This window comes from Helianthus annuus, chromosome 15 (genome assembly GCF_002127325.2).
Source record: "Helianthus annuus cultivar XRQ/B chromosome 15, HanXRQr2.0-SUNRISE, whole genome shotgun sequence".
Lineage (NCBI taxonomy): Eukaryota > Viridiplantae > Streptophyta > Magnoliopsida > Asterales > Asteraceae > Helianthus > Helianthus annuus.
In genome coordinates this window covers 49,693,793-49,712,175 of record NC_035447.2, presented here as the reverse complement: position 1 = coordinate 49,712,175, position 18,383 = coordinate 49,693,793, and the positions used below count along the sequence as shown (strand labels likewise).

Here is an 18,383-nt window from a genome sequence, read left to right as displayed (position 1 = left end):
TATTGAGTCTGCTCTTCAAGTTGATTTATGATGTCTTTGCGATTTCACTTTGTATTATGATTTATGTTGGATATACAAAGGTAACCATATATTTTTATTGTGAATCATATAAAATACAAGTATACAACCAGTCACCTTTGTCTAAAAAGATCAAATACCGGTGGGAAGTGTTGATGCATGGAATGTCTGTTGACTGCGTCTACATGAAGCCTTAGGTCAAGTTAGGTCAACATAGGGTCTAGAAAGTCAAAAACATGTTTTATATATAAGTTTCGCTTGAATGTCATAGGATGTAAAAGGTTCCGCTTCATTGTCAAATAGGTTTCGCTTATAATGTATTGCAAAGGTTTCGCTTGAAAGGCATGTCTTTCAAGCGGAACTACATTGTAACACTCTACTTAAAATACGTCATACTTTAAACCGACTAAATAAGAAAGTTCATAATTATTTAAAACATTTAGTCCATAAGTGTTTGAGAACAACCACTAAACTTAAAGGACAATTGTGTAATTCATTCATTACAAAGTTTTCAAAAAGAACTTCTAAAACAAAAGTGAAAATCATCTTCTTGAGAGTGTTCGGTTCATAAGTCTTGTATTGATCACCATCCGCTCGATTGACTTACTTGAAATCTGAAATTTTAACAAAACAATAATGTTAGGATCCTTAAATTTTCATATAAATAAGTGTGGCGTAAAACGAATTCGATATACACCGTTTTTGCAAAACAAAACAATTTTGGCAGGGCTCCACCGTAAATTACGGTGCTCACCGTAATTTACGGTGGGCTGTGGGAGTTTATGGTTTCACCGTAAACCAGGAGAAAACCACCGTAAGAGTTTGCCCTCCACCGTAAATTACGGTAATACCGTAATTTACGGTAGACTCTGCAATCCCTTTCTTTTTGCTGTTTTGACCCGTTTAAAACATTTCCTGCACTTCTCAGCCATCAAAGTGCAGCACGGGGTATTTCCTCGCAACAAGTACGACCCATTTTGGATCCCTTGCTTCAACACACACGCTCCCATTACCGGTTTGCGTGATTCTAATATTTTTCCCATTTCCCACACCCGGGCTTATGGTCTACGGATGGGGTACTTCCGTTACCCGGTTTGTACCCATCTTTTATCTACTCATCTGGGTTTTCATCATGAAGTCCATCATTTTAGACAACCAACCAACACGATTCTAAATTGTTCAATCTATCACCCATAAGTAAGAAACCCAAATCATCATCATTAAAGTAGCGTCAACTACATACCTTAGAGCTTTCCCTTTTGGCGAGCGTCCGCACCGGCTTGACTTCCCGACGCCTCACTCGTGTTGCCTAAAACATACAAGCCAATTTATCATTAGAACCATTCGGCTCATGATTAAGCTTGTCACTTTACCAACACCACATTTGTGTCGATCAATGTCTTTTAGGCATTTTATCAAGCATCTTGTGTGCATAATTTCTTACAATTTGTAACTAAGTTTAACATTCATGATTTAGCCATGGCAAACATCAAATTAAGCGATTTTGCTAAATTTTACATCAATAATTTCTGAATTCTTGTTCATAAAACTTGAATTACTCTAGGAAACATCAAAATCCTAATGTTTCATACCTTTCTACAAAACCCACATATCACCTCTAATGGTGATCATGAATTTTACAAGAATTAAACCAAATTTCAACAAGAAATCTACTAGGGTTCATCCTTATACACTATTTCAGGTAAAACAAACATCATGCATGACCAGCTTTCAATCTTATGATTTTATCCAAAATCTAAGGTAGAGCCAAATCATGAAATTTTTGCATACCTTACAATCTCTTAGTCAAGATGATCACAACCCTATATTCAGATTTCAATTCAGACTTGATTTGCACCTTCAATTGATGGATTTTTGTGAATTTTAGGGTTTGAGGGAAATCCCCTCTTGTTGCCTGGCTTTGATCGATCAAACACACACTTAGGTGTGTGTTTGGTGTGTTATTTTACTATTAGTAAATTAAGTTTCAGAATTGACACATTTGGTCCCTCAATTATACATGGGCTATAAATCAAGGGTTTTCAATTATACTTTGTCATATTTTGTTAAGATTTCTACTAACTAGGTTATTTTTCATAGCCTTTTATCTTAACTTACTACTAGTATTTTATTTAAATTATAACATTAATATTTTCGGGGTGTTACAAGTCCACCCCCCTTAAAGAGGGTTTCGTCCCCGAAACCTGTTTATGCATATGACAAAAGTTCTTATACGTACCGAAAAGTGTAGGGTGTAGTCGTTTCATTTCCTCTTCAGACTCCCAAGTGGTGTCCGACCCTTTTCGGTGTTCCCATTTGACCTTTACTTGATAGACCATCTTGTTCCTTAAGCTTTTCACCTTACGGTCTAGAATTGCAATTGGTCTCACCGCGTAGCTGAGACTATTATCTATCTCGATGTCGTCATAACGAATATACGCGGTTTCGTCGGCTAGACATTTCCGGAGATGTGATACATGGAACGTACTATGTATCCCACTCAATTCAGGGGGCAACTCGAGACGGTAAGCCACCCTACCGACTCGCTCGATGATTCTGAAGGGCCCTATAAATCTTGGGCTTAATTTCCCCCTTTTTCTAAACCGGATTATTCCTTTCCATGGTGATACCTTCAACATAACCTTATCACCAACTTGGAACTCAATCGGTCTTTTTCGTTTGTCCGCATACGCCTTTTGTCGACTTTGGGCCGCCCTTAGGTGAGCTCGGACTATATCGATCTTTTGATTGGTGAGTCCGATTACATCTTTATGTTCAAGTTCACGCGGACCAACCTCACCCCAACATACCGGAGTTCGACACTTCCTTCCGTATAGCAATTCATACGGAGCCATGCCGATGCTTGCGTGGTAACTGTTATTATATGAGAATTCAACCAACGGTAGGTGAATATCCCAACTACCCCCGAAGTCAATTATGCACGCTCGTAACATATCTCCCAACGTTTGTATTGTTCTTTCACTTTGACCATCCGTTTGAGGATGGTACGCGGTGCTAAGAAACAATTTGGTTCCCATTTGTTTTTGGAAATCGCGCCAAAAATTTGAAGTGAACCGGGTATCCCTATCGGACACGATGGATATCGGCACTCCGTGGCGTGCTATTATCTCATTAGTGTACACTTCTGACATCTTCTCTGACGTATAAGTTTCTCGGATAGGGATGAAATGGGCACTTTTGGTTAGTCTATCCACAACTACCCAAATGGCATCGAAACCACGGCTAGTTCTGGGCAGCTTGGTTAGCAGGTCCATTGTAATTTGTTCCCACTTCCAAACCGGAATATCTAATGGTTGCAACTTGCCGTAGGGTTTTTGATGCTCCGCTTTGACTTGTAAGCAAGTCAAACATTTCTCCACGTATTTAGCCACATCCCTTTTCATCCCCGGCCACCAATAGTTTTGCTTCAAGTCCCTATACACCTTAGTTGCCCCGGGATGAATCGAATAGCGAGACTTATGTGCCTCGTCAAGCAAAAGACTCTTAACACCACATGTGTTTGGGACCCAAATCCGATCATTTCGGCATTTCATCCCATTACTTCCTTCCGTAAGGTCTTTTACCATCCCTTTTATGCGTTCTTTCTTCCAATTTTCTTCCCTTAACGCTTCGGTTTGGGATTCTCGGATTCGGTCGAGCAGACCTGAAGTTACTACTAACTGCATAGATCGTACTCGTATTGGAACGCATTCGTCCTTTCGGCTAAGGGCATCCGCCACCACATTAGCCTTTCCGGGGTGGTAGTGGATCTCGCAGTCGTAGTCCTTCACCACTTCTAACCAGCGTCTCTGCCTCATATTTAACTCTTTTTGATCGAAAAAGTACTTCAAACTTTTATGGTCAGTGAAAATAGTACTTTTCACACCATACAAGTAATGCCTCCAGATTTTCAAGGCAAAGACCACGGCTGCCAACTCGAGATCATGAGTTGGGTACTTTGTTTCATGCGGCTTAAGTTGCCTAGAGGCGTAGGCGATCACCCTTCCCCTTTGCATTAGTACGCACCCAAGGCCTAGGTGCGATGCATCCGAGTAAACTACCATATCCTCCGTACCATCCGGTAAAGTCAACACCGGTGCACAGGTTAATTTTTCCTTTAACGTCTGAAATGCCTTTTCTTGGTCGCTTCCCCAGACGAACTTCTCATTCTTGTGGGTCAATTTGGTCAACGGCGTTGCGATCTTGGAGAAATCCTGAATGAATCTCCGATAGTAACCTGCCAACCCCAAGAAACTCCTAATTTCGGATGGATTCTTTGGAGGGTTCCATTTTGACACCGCTTCCACCTTCGACGGATCCACCAATATTCCTTTGGCACTTATGACGTGCCCTAGGAATTGCACCTCTCGTAACCAGAAGGCGCATTTTGAGAATTTAGCATACAATCTTTCCCGCCTTAATACTTCCAATACTTCCCGTAAATGGTCAGCGTGCTCCGCCTCGTTTCTTGAATAAACGAGGATGTCGTCTATGAAAACAATCACCGATCTATCGAGCATCGGCTTGCATACCCGGTTCATGAGATCCATGAAGGCCGCGGGCGCATTCGTTAATCCGAACGACATTACGAGAAACTCGAAATGTCCGTATCGTGTCCGGAATGCCGTTTTTGGTACATCACTTTCCTTCACCCTCAATTGGTGGTAACCCGATCTCAAATCGATTTTTGAAAACCAGCTAGCGCCTTGTAATTGATCGAATAAATCATCAATTCTCGGGAGTGGGTATCGATTCTTTACCGTGAGTTTGTTTAACTCCCGGTAATCAATACACATCCGCATGCTCCCGTCTTTCTTCTTTACAAATAGCACGGGAGCCCCCCAAGGAGACACGCTAGGCCGGATGAATCCCTTCTCTAGTAAATCTTGCAACTGAGACATTAACTCTTGCAGTTCTGAAGGTGCCAACCTATACGGTGCCTTAGCAACCGGTTTAGCACCCGGGGTTAGTTCAATCCCGAACTCTATTTCTCGCTCTGGTGGTATTCCCGGGAGATCCTCCGGAAAGACATCTTTAAATTCACGCACCACAGGTACGTCTTCAATTTTGGGCATTTCTTTTTCGACGTCACGCACATAAATTAGATATGCCTTACACACGTGTAGTATACACTTGCGGGCTTCTATTATTGAGCATATCACGGGATTACAAGCCTTCTCCCCATAAATGATGACACGCCTTCCGCTCGGAGACGTTAGGTGTATCTCCTTACGTAAGCATATCACCTTAGCATGGTAGCGGGATAGCCAATCCATTCCGACGACCACTTGAAATTCACCCATGGACATGGGTATTAAATCAATGGAGTATTCCTCACCATCGATATTCAATTTGCATTCCCGACATACATCACAAACAAGAAAACATTTGTTATTACCTACTTCTACTTCCATTGGCATAGGTAATTTTGTTAATGTAAACATGGGGTTTTGAATAAATCTATGTGAAACAAAAGACTTATTCGCACCTGTATCAAATAAAACACGTGCGGGGATCGAATTTATAGTAAATATACCTGTAACCACGTCGGGTTCCATTTTTGCTTCCGCAGCAGTGATTTGGAACGACCTTGCCTTAGCCTTTGGGGTCTCATCCCTAGAACCGGCACTCTCTTTGTTTCCCACCAATTCCGGACATTCTGACTTTTTATGACCCGGTTGGTAACATTTATAGCACACCGTTACTTTGTCGGGGCAATTTGCAACCCCATGCCCTATCTTGCCACATGCCACGCAAGGTTTATTCTTGAAATAGCATTCACCTTTATGAGTGCGTCCACATGTTTTGCAACTCGGAGATCCTCCTTTTGCACTTCCTTTCTTCGAAGATTCAGCTACCTTCGGCTTCTTTGTGGGACTCGGATTTTCATCCAAGGCCCTCCTTTCACCTCTTTCAACTTGCCTTTTCAGTTCAATCTCGCGTTCCCGCGCCGCATTGATTATATCAGTAAGGCTTTCATAATGTGAGGGAGTCATGAACTCCCTATATTCAGCCCTAAGCATGGTGTGGTAATAATAAATTTTCTGTTCTTCAGTTTTGACCAAGTCATCACAAAACTTGAGCTTATCCATGAACATTCCCGTAATCTTATCAACGGTTTCACCCTTTTGCCTTAATTGCATGAATTCTTCCTTTATCTTATTTATCACCGCCTTGGGGCTGTGATGTTTGAGGAATGGTACTTTGAAAGCTTCCCAAGTCATCGCCCTTATTGTTTCAACACCCCTTTCGTTTCTGAGGTTGTCCCACCAATCCTTGGCTTGGCCTCTAAGTTGGCCAGTTCCATACGCCACGAAGTCACTTTCATCACAATGCGTACGTTCGAAAACACCTTCAATATCGCTTATCCACCTTTGACAAGCAATTGGATCTACCTCTCCATTGAAAACCGGGGGCTTGCACGCCATAAACTTGTTGTAAGAACAACCTTTCTTTTCCTTAGCCTTGCCCCTATCACTAGTAAGGTCTTCTCTTAGTTCACCAATTCTTTCTTCCATAGTCGAAAGTAAGGTGTTTTGCATTCTTTCCACAAATCTTGGTAGACTAACTTCGATGGCCCTACCAACTTCCTCGGCAATCTTCTCTTTCAACTCGTCGGTAGTGAGGGATAGAACATTGTCACTAGCACCTCCCGACATCTTCTTACTGAAATGTTAAAATGATTCAATAAATAATCTTGTTCAATCGCTCTCATGCCTTTACATGAGACTTCGTACTCATTATTCGGCCAAGTATATAACTTTGCCTTATCATTTATACTAAGTGTACTTCCCGGGTTCGAGTATATCACTATACTCCTCCCATACACAACAAATCGTTACCCTTTTTAATCTTTGTAAATTTAATTTGCTTTAAATGAATTCTTACCGGATGTTGATCAAGCTTTGAACCGAACACAATCCTCTTTAACCTTAGCTCTGAATACCAACTTGTAACACTCTACTTAAAATACGTCATATTTTAAACCGACTAAATAAGAAAGTTCATAATTATTTAAAACATTTAGTCCATAAGTGTTTGAGAACAACCACTAAACTTAAAGGACAATTGTGTAATTCATTCATTACAAAGTTTTCAAAAAGAACTTCTAAAACAAAAGTGAAAATCATCTTCTTGAGAGTGTTCGGTTCATAAGTCTTGTATTGATCACCATCTGCTCGATTGACTTACTTGAAATCTGAAATTTTAACAAAACAATAACGTTAGGATCCTTAAATTTTCATATAAATAAGTGTGGCGTAAAACGAATTCGATATACACCGTTTTTGCAAAACAAAACAATTTTGGCAGGGCTCCACCGTAAATTACGGTGGTCACCGTAATTTACGGTGGGCGCTGGGAGTTTATGGTTTCACCGTAAACCAAGAGAAAACCACCGTAAGAGTTTGCCCTCCACCGTAAATTACGGTAATACCATAATTTATGGTAGACTCTGCAATTCCTTTCTTTTTGCTGTTTTGACCCGTTTAAAACATTTCCTGCACTTCTCAGCCATCAAAGTGCAGCACGGGGTATTTCCTCGCAACAAGTACGACCCATTTTGGATCCCTTGCTTCAACACACACGCTCCCATTACCGGTTTGCGTGATTCTAATATTTTTCCCATTTCCCACACCCGGGCTTATGGTCTACGGATGGGGTACTTCCGTTACCCGGTTTGTACCCATCTTTTATCTACTCATCTGGGTTGTCATCATGAAGTCCATCATTTTAGACAACCAACCAACACGATTCTAAATTGTTCAATCTATCACCCATAAGTAAGAAACCCAAATCATCATCATTAAAGTAGCGTCAACTACATACCTTAGAGCTTTCCCTTTTGGCGAGCGTCCGCACCGGCTTGACTTCCCGACGCCTCACTCGTGTTGCCTAAAACATACAAGCCAATTTATCATTAGAACCATTCGGCTCATGATTAATCTTGTCACTTTACCAACACCACATTTGTGTCGATCAATGTCTTTTAGGCATTTTATCAAGCATCTTGTGTGCATAATTTCTTACAATTTGTAACTAAGTTTAACATTCATGATTTAGCCATGGCAAACATCAAATTAAGCGATTTTGCTAAATTTTACATCAATAATTTCTGAATTCTTGTTCATAAAACTTGAATTACTCTAGGAAACATCAAAATCCTAATGTTTCATACCTTTCTACAAAACCCACATATCACCTCTAATGGTGATCATGAATTTTACAAGAATTAAACCAAATTTCAACAAGAAATCTACTAGGGTTCATCCTTATACACTATTTCAGGTAAAACAAACATCATGCATGACCAGATTTCAATCTTATGATTTTATCCAAAATCTAAGGTAGAGCCAAATCATGAAATTTTTGCATACCTTACAATCTCTTAGTCAAGATGATCACAACCCTATATTCAGATTTCAATTCGGACTTGATTTGCACCTTCAATTGATGGATTTTTGTGAATTTTAGGGTTTGAGGGAAATCCCCTCTTGTTGCCTGGCTTTGATCGATCAAACACACACTTAGGTGTGTGTTTGGTGTGTTATTTTACTATTAGTAAATTAAGTTTCAGAATTGACACATTTGGTCCCTCAATTATACATGGGCTATAAATCAAGGGTTTTCAATTATACTTTGTAGCAATGGCAATATTTTGGAGGTTATGGATGGCGCGTAATGTCGCAACCCCCGCCCCCTATCTGTCCTGGGAACGGGCGGCCGCGAACAACAGTGTTGGTGGTATCGGTGTTTATTAATTTGGCAACGAAAATTACATCAGGACCGTAGTTAGAAAATATTTTATCAGAGTAAAACACCACATTTTATATAAATAAATACATTGGGAAAAAACCCAAGTTTTCATTACAAACGAATTTATAGGGATAAATCCCATTTTATTGAAATAAACGCTTTCTTTTATTTAGGTAACTTTTATAGCCACTTTTCCAAGCCTTCAGAGTTGTCCAGCTGGCTTCTAATTGGTTTTCACATTGTGTTACCTGAAATGCGTTTAAAAACATTTTATCAGTGGGAAATACTGGTGAGTGAATCCCAGTTCAATCAAGAAAAGTTTTATTAATTTAAACAGTATTGAGAGTGATTACAATGTTTACATCTACCCAATTACTCATTCAGTACTGTCAATCCTGACTGGTGGGTCATATTACACATTGGCTAACTCTTTGTCCAATGGTAACGTGTTCCACATTTTGTATACAAAACCCCAACATACCGGCAGTAATTGTAGAATTACAAAGACTCAATCACTGCTAAATTGCATTGTAAAATATTTAAGGTTTTGTAAAAACTGTTTACAAAAAGAAGATTACTCACATTGCTGTCTTAGATTTTCTGTAAGGGTTTCCTGGGAATTATCTATAAATTACACAAATGCACACGTGTTAGTATAATAACCCATTTTAACATTAGTAATACCCTCCCCGAGACAGCATTCCAACGACTACGTCAGGCAGAACCACGATAGCCGTTACGGAACCCTAGATCAATCGAGCAGAGTATCTAATACGTATCCAGTGGTTATGATATTTACAACGGAGTAGAACTTCATTATTTAGGGGGGTATTATACCCGGAAATAGCTTATTCTACTCAGAAATTCGAGAGAAAGAAGTGTGTGTGAGCGTCGGAAACTGAAAGCCAACAACCCCTATTTATAGTTCTGGTAAACAGGTCTGTCGCGCCCCGCGACGAAGGAGGGCAGGGGCCGTCGCGGCCCACGACATAGGGGTCTACGGCTCTAGCTTTGTCCGGTCATTGGGTAGCTTCCACAAGTGTTAGGCCACGTGGCGGGCTAGGGTTGCACAAGCCGTCACTCGGTCACGGCCCGCGTAGACTCAGGCGGAGTCTGTCGCGGCCCGCCAGGGACCATTTAATTTCGTTTTTAATTTATTTTAATGAAAATTAAGGTATTCGGGGTCTGTTTTCACGTATGGTGGGTATTTTAGGACATATTGGGATATTTTAAATATTTGTAGGGTGTCGAAAATATTTCGAGGGTGTCGGTTTATTTTAGGTTTGTTATATCCTCCCCACCTTGTTTTAGAGATCGTCCTCGAGATCTATTGGAATAGGTGTGGATATTTTCTTTGCATTTCTGATTCAAGCTCCCATGTGTATTCTGGTCCTCTTTTGGAGTCCCACTTCACTTTGACCAGAACTAATCTCTTATGCTTGAGATTCTTAACTTTCCAGTCTTCAATTTGTAGAGGTCTTTCTATAAATTTAAGTTGTTCATTTACCTCTATATCCTTAAGAGGTACCATCAGTGATTCATCAGCTATGCATTTCTTGAGATTAGATACATGAAATACATCATGTATTCCTGCCATTTCCTCTGGCAGTTGTAGCTGATAGGCTACAGGTCCTATTCTTCTAATAATCTCAAAAGGTCCAACATACCTGGGACTTAGCTTCCCTCTTTTGATGAATCTTAACACTCCTTTCTAAGGAGAGACTTTCAATAATACCTTGTCACCTACATGAAATTCTAACGGCTTGCTTCTGTTATCAACGTAGCTCTTTTGTCGATCACGTGCTGCTTTCAGTCGTTTCTTGACTTGAATAATCTTGTATGTTGTCTCCTGCACTATCTCAGGTCCGGATAGTTGCTTTTCTCCAATCTCTGCCCAACAGACTGGTGTTCGGCACTTTCATCCATAAAGTGCTTCGAATGGTGCAGCATTTATACTTGTGTGATAACTGTTATTATAAGAAAATTCTATTAAAGGTAAGTGCTCATCCCAATTACCTCATAAATCAATTATACAAGCTCTAAGCATATCTTCCATTGTTTGAATCGTCCTTTCACTTTGTCCGTCCGTTTGAGGATGAGAAGCTGTGCTTAGATTTAACTTGGTTCCCATTGCTTTTTGGAAACTTGCCCAAAAATGAGAGGTAAAACGACTGTCCCTATCAGAAACAATTGATAAAGGAATTCCATGTAATGAAATATTTCATTTACATATAGCTTGGCTAATTGTTCCATACTGAAAGTTTCCTTCATTGGTAGGAAATGAGCTGACTTAGTTAGCCTATCTACAATCACCCAGATTTTATCATTACCTTTTCTTGTTTTGGGTAATTTGGTAACAAAATCCATTGTTATCAATTCCCATTTCCATACGGGCATTTCTAACTGTTGTAATAAACCTGAGGGTTTCTGGTGTTCAGCTTTGACTTGTGAACAAGTTAAACACTTAGAAACATAAGCTGATATATCCTTTTTCATTCTTATCCACCAAAAATTCTTTCTTAAATCCTGATACATCTTATCACTTCCAGGATGCATCGTATACTTAGACTTATGGGCTTCTTCTAATATACGATGACGTAAGTTTCCTAATTTAGGTATCCACATTCTTTTCTTATGGAATCTCCAAATTCCATCTGTTCCTTGTTCTAATTCTTTAATCATTCCGTTTAACTTTTCAGTAGTATAGTGTTGGTAAGATACCGAGGTCGTCCAAGGACACAAGAGCTTTTAGTACCGGTTTATCCTCAACGTCTAATCAAATCAAAATGTTAGAAAAAGATTTTTAAACTAAGAAAATAATAGTAACTAAAATGCTGAAAATAAAAATAAAAATAAAAACAGATAGACAAGATGAATCACTTGGATCCGACTCGTGTGTTAGTGTAACCTTTGATTATTTTCGCACTTTTGCACTTGTTTAAGAGATTATCTTAGTATTGTAGTAGGCCCCTCTTTTGAAGGCGACGTTACCCTCAACCCAGTAGTTTGAGTCAACAAGGATACAATCCTAAAGGGTCGGATTATTGAAAGATAATTAATTAAGTTATTAATGCAAAATGTGGTAGGCCCCTCTTTTGAAGGCGACGTTACCCTCAGCTAAGTAGTCTGAGTCAGCAGGGATACGGTCCTAAATAGCGGGGTTAAAGTTTTAATAGTAGTTTAACTTATGAGGGGATCAAAGAGTTTGGACCCCCGCCATCCAATACCTTTGGGCATTGAAGGAGGTCCTACTAAATTTGACCCAGGTCCCTTGCAGGATCTCTAAATGCTGAACAACGGCAAGACTCTTACCAAATCGTTCCCTTAACCCCCGACCAGGTAGCCAACATACCTCCATATAGACCGTGGAGATATGAATGGTGAAAATCTTGTATTTTATATAGACAGTAAAATAATTCCAAGACACCACGGACAAACGATAAGGAAGAATCACCTTCAACATAAGAAACTAGTAATTAAACTCATTAATACAAAACCAATTAAAAAGTGCAAAAGATTAAAAATAAAAAGTATTACACTAAACACTTGTCTTCACCAAGTGATGTAAGAGACTTAGGCAAAACATGGCCTTTGATTGTCAAGAACTCTTACGATCAATCTTGGATCCCGAGACGACTCACACACTCTATGATGGACAATGGATGATGGTGGTGGATGATGGTGTTATGGTGGTGGTGGGTGGTGGGTGAAGTGTGAGAGAGGTGGTGTGCCAAGGGATGAGTTGAAATGTCTCCAAGCACTCCTATTTATAGGCTGAACAGAAGCTCGGGCACGACCCCATGTCCATCCTTGTCTCTCTCCTCATTAATTGTAATTCGCAATTACAATAAATGCGCCTGCAGGAGTCTGACGACGCCCCCGTGTCCACTGGGCACGGCCCCGTGGTGGGCAATAGAAGCTTTTAAAGGTTTGTCTTTTCTGCTTCTTCTTGGGCACGGCCCCGTGCTCGCTGAGCACGGGGCGTATTCAGTCTTCTGTGTCCTTGGTTTTGCTTGGGAAGATGCTGTTGAGGGGTCGGGCATTCCACTTTTGTTCCTTTTCTTGTATTTATGTTAGATTTTGCTGTCTTTTTGCTTCTTTTGTTAATTTGAGCTCATTTAATCCTGAAAATACAAAAGGAAGACAAAAACACACTTTTTCCAACATTAGTACTAAAAAAGGGTTAGTTTTATGCCACATTTGATATAATTTATATGTTGCATTTTGCGCATATCAAATACCCCCACACTTGAAACTTTGTTTGTCCTCAAGCAAAACTCTTTATAATGTGGCTTTATTCACTCCCAAATGGAATGGGTAGAAGAGAAGGTTTTTGGGCTTGTCATAGAGTGTCGGGATTTCCAAGATTCTTTATTGGGGTTTTATTTTTATTTATTTACAATCCTATTCGGCATGATTTATTAAGAACATTTTTTAAGATAAATTACTTATTTGGGCATAACATACCTTTTTTAAAATCTTATATATATACAAGTTCACATACCTCACGGGAGATCACTCAACACTCGGCCGAAGGTGTATATTTTTTTTAGTGAATCACTCGAGAGCGGCATGGAACTTACTTCTACCATAAGCTTGCCAAGCAATCAATCCTCCTCCTTTTTAACTATATACCTTTGTAAATATCAAGAGGACTTTATTGGTTTTTTGGCTTGGGCTAAAGGTGGGTGGTTGGGTTAGTGGTTAGTAAAAAGGGCGAAAGGCGTAACAAACGTTGGTTTTGAGAGACTTTTTATTTTTCCTATTTTTATTTTATTTCGATGGGTTGTTCAAACAAAGATATTTGATAAACTTTGTTTTTTAGCTTCATCGAAATATATATATATATATATATATATATATATATATATATATATATATATATATTAAGGAAGTCATAAGAGAACCGAACGTTGTTACTAAAAAAAATAAAATAAAAAGGTTTAGGTGGGTAAAAAGGGTTGTTTTGGGTTAAGAAATGAAAAGGTTTAGGCTCAAAGGGGTTAACTAAGGGGATTTTGGGTAGGTGGTAAAAAAAAAAGACAAATAATGGTGTAGAATGAAAAAGGGTTAGTCCTAATGCCTCCATCATTTACTTACTCGGGTTTAAGTTGGTAAGGACCGGGAATGTATTGTTGTGGCAAGTTCTAGAGTCGTATGAACCAAGCGGCTATTCACACAAGAAACGAAAAATGAGCATTTAGTGTAAAGATATATATATTTGTATGCTCGTTAAAGGCTCAAAACTCACTTTTGTGGGAAAAGGGTTTTTTATGTGATCAAGTATATATAATCGTATTTTAACTAGGTTTGTCATGTCTTTTCATAATTTTCTTATGTTGGTTCTTTTTATCACGACGCCATCGGTTGTAAATTTGTAAAAATATAACCTTACTAAGACTTGAATTCCCAACTTAAACTTAGACAAGTAAAAAAAAATAAAAAAAATGAAAATTTTTTTTTTGGAAAAAATTTTGGGTGATTAGCGGTTCCAATAGAGTTTTGTGTAAGGCTTGTTATTAGGACTTGCAAAATTCAAAGTTTTAGCATCCCCCCACACTTAAATTACACATTGTCCTCAATGTGTCCCAAAAATAAGTTTTTAGGTTGATTGAATGTGTAAAATGGTGTTAAAATCAAAATTTTATGTTACTGGCAGTCTGGACACGGCCCCGTGGGGACCGGGCACGGCCCCGTGTTCAGGTGCTAGTGACAAAAATTTTAAGAAAAGAAACAGAAGCCTGGGCACGGGGGCGTGTCCAGTGAACACGGCCCCGTGTCCAGTTACCTGAACTGGGCGATTTGCTACAGATTGTGCAGCACGGGGCCGTGTTGGGTGGACACGGCCCGTGCTGAGCCCACTGTAATGGGAGATTTTTGTCGGGTTGCTCTGTTTTAGTGCATGGGGCTATGTTTCTCGTTTCCCTTGTTATCCTTTACCATCCAGAGTGTGTTTTATTCCTGCAAATTAAAATTAAACTAAAAGATTAAACTAAACTAAGGATAGTTCCGCGGAATGCCTCTGTGGTGCGCCACCTTTATAAGGGTCCTTGGCTAGACCCAAGGTGAGGTTATATGTTTTCCGAGCGGGATGTTTTGCATCCCATGTTGCACCGTCGGAGAGTATTATCGAAACTCGAATCAATAACCTTCATGTAATTGACTGGATCATCGTCCTCTATTCTCTTCCCAACCCCGAACTTCACTTCCTTATCACCATATTTTAAAGTGAGTGTTCCGTCATTCATGTCTACCACTGCTTGTGCGGTGGCTAGAAATGGTCTCCCTAGTATGAGGGAGACTTCGATGTCTTCTTCCATATCAAGTATGACAAAGTCGGCCGGGTAGACGAAATTATCAACTTTGACTAGCAGATTTTCAGCGACACCTTGCGGGAATTCGACGGATCGATCAGCAAGCTGTATACTCATCTTTGCAGGACTCGTTTTGCCTAAGCCGAGTCTTTTGAACATTGATGCTGGCATGAGGTTGATGCTAGCACCAAGGTCGGCTAGCGCATTTCAAATGGGGGAGTCCCCAATTGAGCAAGGAATTGTGAAGCTTCCGGGATCAATCTTCTTTTGGGGAAGTCTATTGAGCACGAGGGCGGAGCATTCTTTGCCTAAGTTAACTAATTGCAATGATTCAATTTTCCTTTTATGAGTGAGAAAGTCCCTCATGAATTTTGAATATTTAGGCATTTGGGTTAGGACGTCAATGAAAGGAATGTTGACATGCAATTGTTTTAGTAGACTTTCAAATTTTGCGAATTGCTCATTGGTCTTCTGACGGATTAACCTACCGGGGTACGGAACCCGAGGAGCCTTGGTAGGCTATGGTGAGGGAGGAGAACCCTTCTCTTGTTGGGGCGGTGTTGCGATCTCCTCAGCGAGCGGCGGGCCTTCCGCAGGACCCACGGTACGGTTCCGTAGTGTTATGAGATGAACTTGTGCCTTTGGGTTTGTTTCGGTATTACTTGGTAACGCGCCTTGTGGTCTATCGGAGAAATTTTGGGCTAGTTGATTTATTTGTTTTCGATGTTTTGTATACTAGCTTGTTGATTTCTAAAATTTGATTCTAATTGTAGAAACCTATCCGAGTTATTCTTTTCAGTGTCGGAGATGAGGCGAGATACAGTATCTTCAAGCCTTTCTCGTCCACCTTGTTGTCGAGAAAAATTTTGTGACTCATTCCTTGGTTGTTGAAAGTGTGTTCGTTGATTTAGGTTTTGTTGGTTACTACTATTGCTGGGTTCTCTCCAACCAAGGTTAGGGTGGTTACGCCATCCTTGGTTGTAGGTGCTCGTTGGGGGACCCGACGGCCTAGGTCTATTATGAATGTAGTTTACCGACTCTGTTTGATCATCTGTTTCTTTCATACAACTCCAATTTTCATGTGGCCCACCACACCCTTCACAAGCCATAACCGAGACTGTTTTTGTCATTTCTAGTTTTTTAATTTTTGAAGAAAGGGCCTCGATTTGGGCTTGTAAAGAAGTGTTTTCATCAACCTTATGGGCGCCCGGGGCAATAGATTTATTGCCTCGGGGAGTGTGCCATTGAAAATTGGTTTGAGCAATTTCCTCAATTTGATTATATATTTCTTGCGGGCGGCGATTACCTAAAAGTCCCCCGGAGCTAAAGTCAAGTGTTTATCTAGTATGTGGCAACAATCCATTATAGAAAGTGGATACTTGTTGCCACACCGCAAGACCATGATGAGGACACTTTCGTAATAGCTCCTTGAATCTTTCCCAAGTTTCATATAAGGATTCCCCCTCGTCTTGCGAGTATGTATTAATTTCAGTCATTAATTTAGCCGTTTTAGCGGGAGGGAAATACTTATATAGAAATTTTTGGGCTAGTTCATCCCAGGTGTTTACCGAACCAACTGGGAGGGTGTTAAGCCAAGCTTTTGCTCGGTCTTTTAGTGAAAATGGAAACATTCGAAGGTGAATGGCGTCATTTGATGCTCTATTGATCCGAAAGGTATCACATATTTCTACGAAATTAGTAATATGTAGATGGGGATCCTCGTCCGCAAGCCCATGAAAGGTTGCAGAGTTTGGAAGCATCAGTATCAAATGTGGCCGAAGTTCGAAGTTGTTGGCTTCGACATTCGGTGCATTGATAGCGGCGCCAAGGTTACCTACGGTGGGTCGTAGGTAATCCATGAGGGTACGCTGGTCCGCCATTGGAAGTGGGTCTCCCGAAACCTTCTCTTGGTTTTTAGCTTTTAGTCTTTTTCTGAGAAAGCGTTCGGGTTCCTCTAGAGGTTCTTTTATGTCTTTATTAAAACTGGAGCTCATACACTACGTAGAGGTGGCGTCTATTTCCAAGTCCTGTCACAAAAACAAAAAGGAATGCTAGTCAGAAAGTTCACCACGGCCCCGTGCTCAGTGAACACGGCCCGTGGTCGGAGTTACAGTGATTGTTTTCCGGATCCTTGTTACTGGAAAGTTGGACACAGCCCTGTGTTGCACCGACACGGCCCCGTGCTCAGCCTTCTGTAACTCGGAAAATAAAAACTGCTAGTACCAATGCTAGGCACGGCCCGTGTCCGACCAGGCACGGCCCATGCTGAGCTCTGCAGAAGCTGAGAATTAAGAAAATCCTAAAAAATAAAAAAAAAATAAAAAAATAAAAAAAATGATTAGGCCGTTAGTTCCTAACTTTCTTAAAATCCTTGTGTCCCGGAAACGGCGCCAAAAACTTGATGTGTGCAAGGTGTTATATATTTTAGATGTATATTTTAAGCCCTTTTTACACTTTTAGCCAAGTTTTAAATTTATAAAACACGATATTTACTAACACTAAACACACATATGGGCAAGTGCACCCATCGTGGACGTAGTATAGTGTTGGTAAGATACCGAGGTCGTCCAAGGACACAAAAGCTTTTAGTACCGGTTTATCCTCAACGTCTAATCAAATCAAAATGTTAGAAAAGATTTTTAAACTAAGAAAATAATAGTAACTAAAATGCTGAAAATAAAAATAAAAATAAAAACAGATAGACAAGATGAATCACTTGGATCCGACTCGTGTGTTAGTGTAACCTTTGATTATTTTCGCACTTTTGCACTTGTTTAAGATATTATCTTAGTTATTGTAGTAGGCCCCTCTTTTGAAGGCGACGTTACCCTCAACCCATTAGTTTGAGTCAGCAAGGATACAATCCTAAAGGGTCGGATTATTGAAAGATAATTAATTAAGTTATTAATGCAAAATGTGGTAGGCCCCTCTTTTGAAGGCGACGTTACCCTCAGCTAAGTAGTCTGAGTCAGCAGGGATACAGTCCTAAATAGCTGGGTTAAAGTTTTAATAGTAGTCTAACTTATGAGGGGATCAAAGAGTTTGGACCCCCGCCATCCAATACCTTTGGGCATTGAAGGAGGTCCTACTAAATTTGACCCAGGTCCCTTGCAGGATCTCTAAACGTTGAACAACGGCAAGATTCTTACCAAATCGTTCCCTTAACCCCCGACCAGGTAGCCAAAATACCTCCATATAGACCGTGGAGATATGAATGGTGAAAATCTTTTATTTTATATAGACAGTAAAATAATGGTAAGACACCACGGACAAACGATAAGGAAGAATCACCTTCAA

At 40.1% G+C, this 18,383-nt stretch overlaps 2 long non-coding RNA genes and 1 other non-coding gene across 4 annotated transcripts; 1 reads left to right on the top strand and 2 right to left on the bottom strand.

The window, feature by feature from the left end:
- Positions 1–414: 414 nt before the first annotated feature.
- LOC110909655 lies at positions 415–5,866 on the bottom strand. Its single transcript, XR_004881984.1, has 3 exons — positions 5,555–5,866; positions 1,262–1,327; positions 415–632 (listed from the first exon to the last, which is right to left on the bottom strand). It is a non-coding gene; the product is annotated as an uncharacterized LOC110909655 (long non-coding RNA).
- A 728-nt stretch (positions 5,867–6,594) lies between these two features.
- LOC118479373 lies at positions 6,595–8,521 on the bottom strand. 2 transcript variants are annotated; one of them, XR_004881985.1, is made up of 3 exons: positions 8,394–8,521; positions 7,846–7,911; positions 6,595–6,684 (listed from the first exon to the last, which is right to left on the bottom strand). It is a non-coding gene; the product is annotated as an uncharacterized LOC118479373 (long non-coding RNA). The 2 variants fall into 2 exon arrangements; XR_004881986.1 differs by lacking the exon at positions 6,595–6,684 and adding an exon at positions 7,195–7,216.
- A 7,960-nt stretch (positions 8,522–16,481) lies between these two features.
- Positions 16,482–16,588, top strand: LOC118487793. The gene has a single exon (XR_004882736.1). It is a non-coding gene; the product is annotated as a small nucleolar RNA R71 (small nucleolar RNA).
- Positions 16,589–18,383: the final 1,795 nt, after the last annotated feature.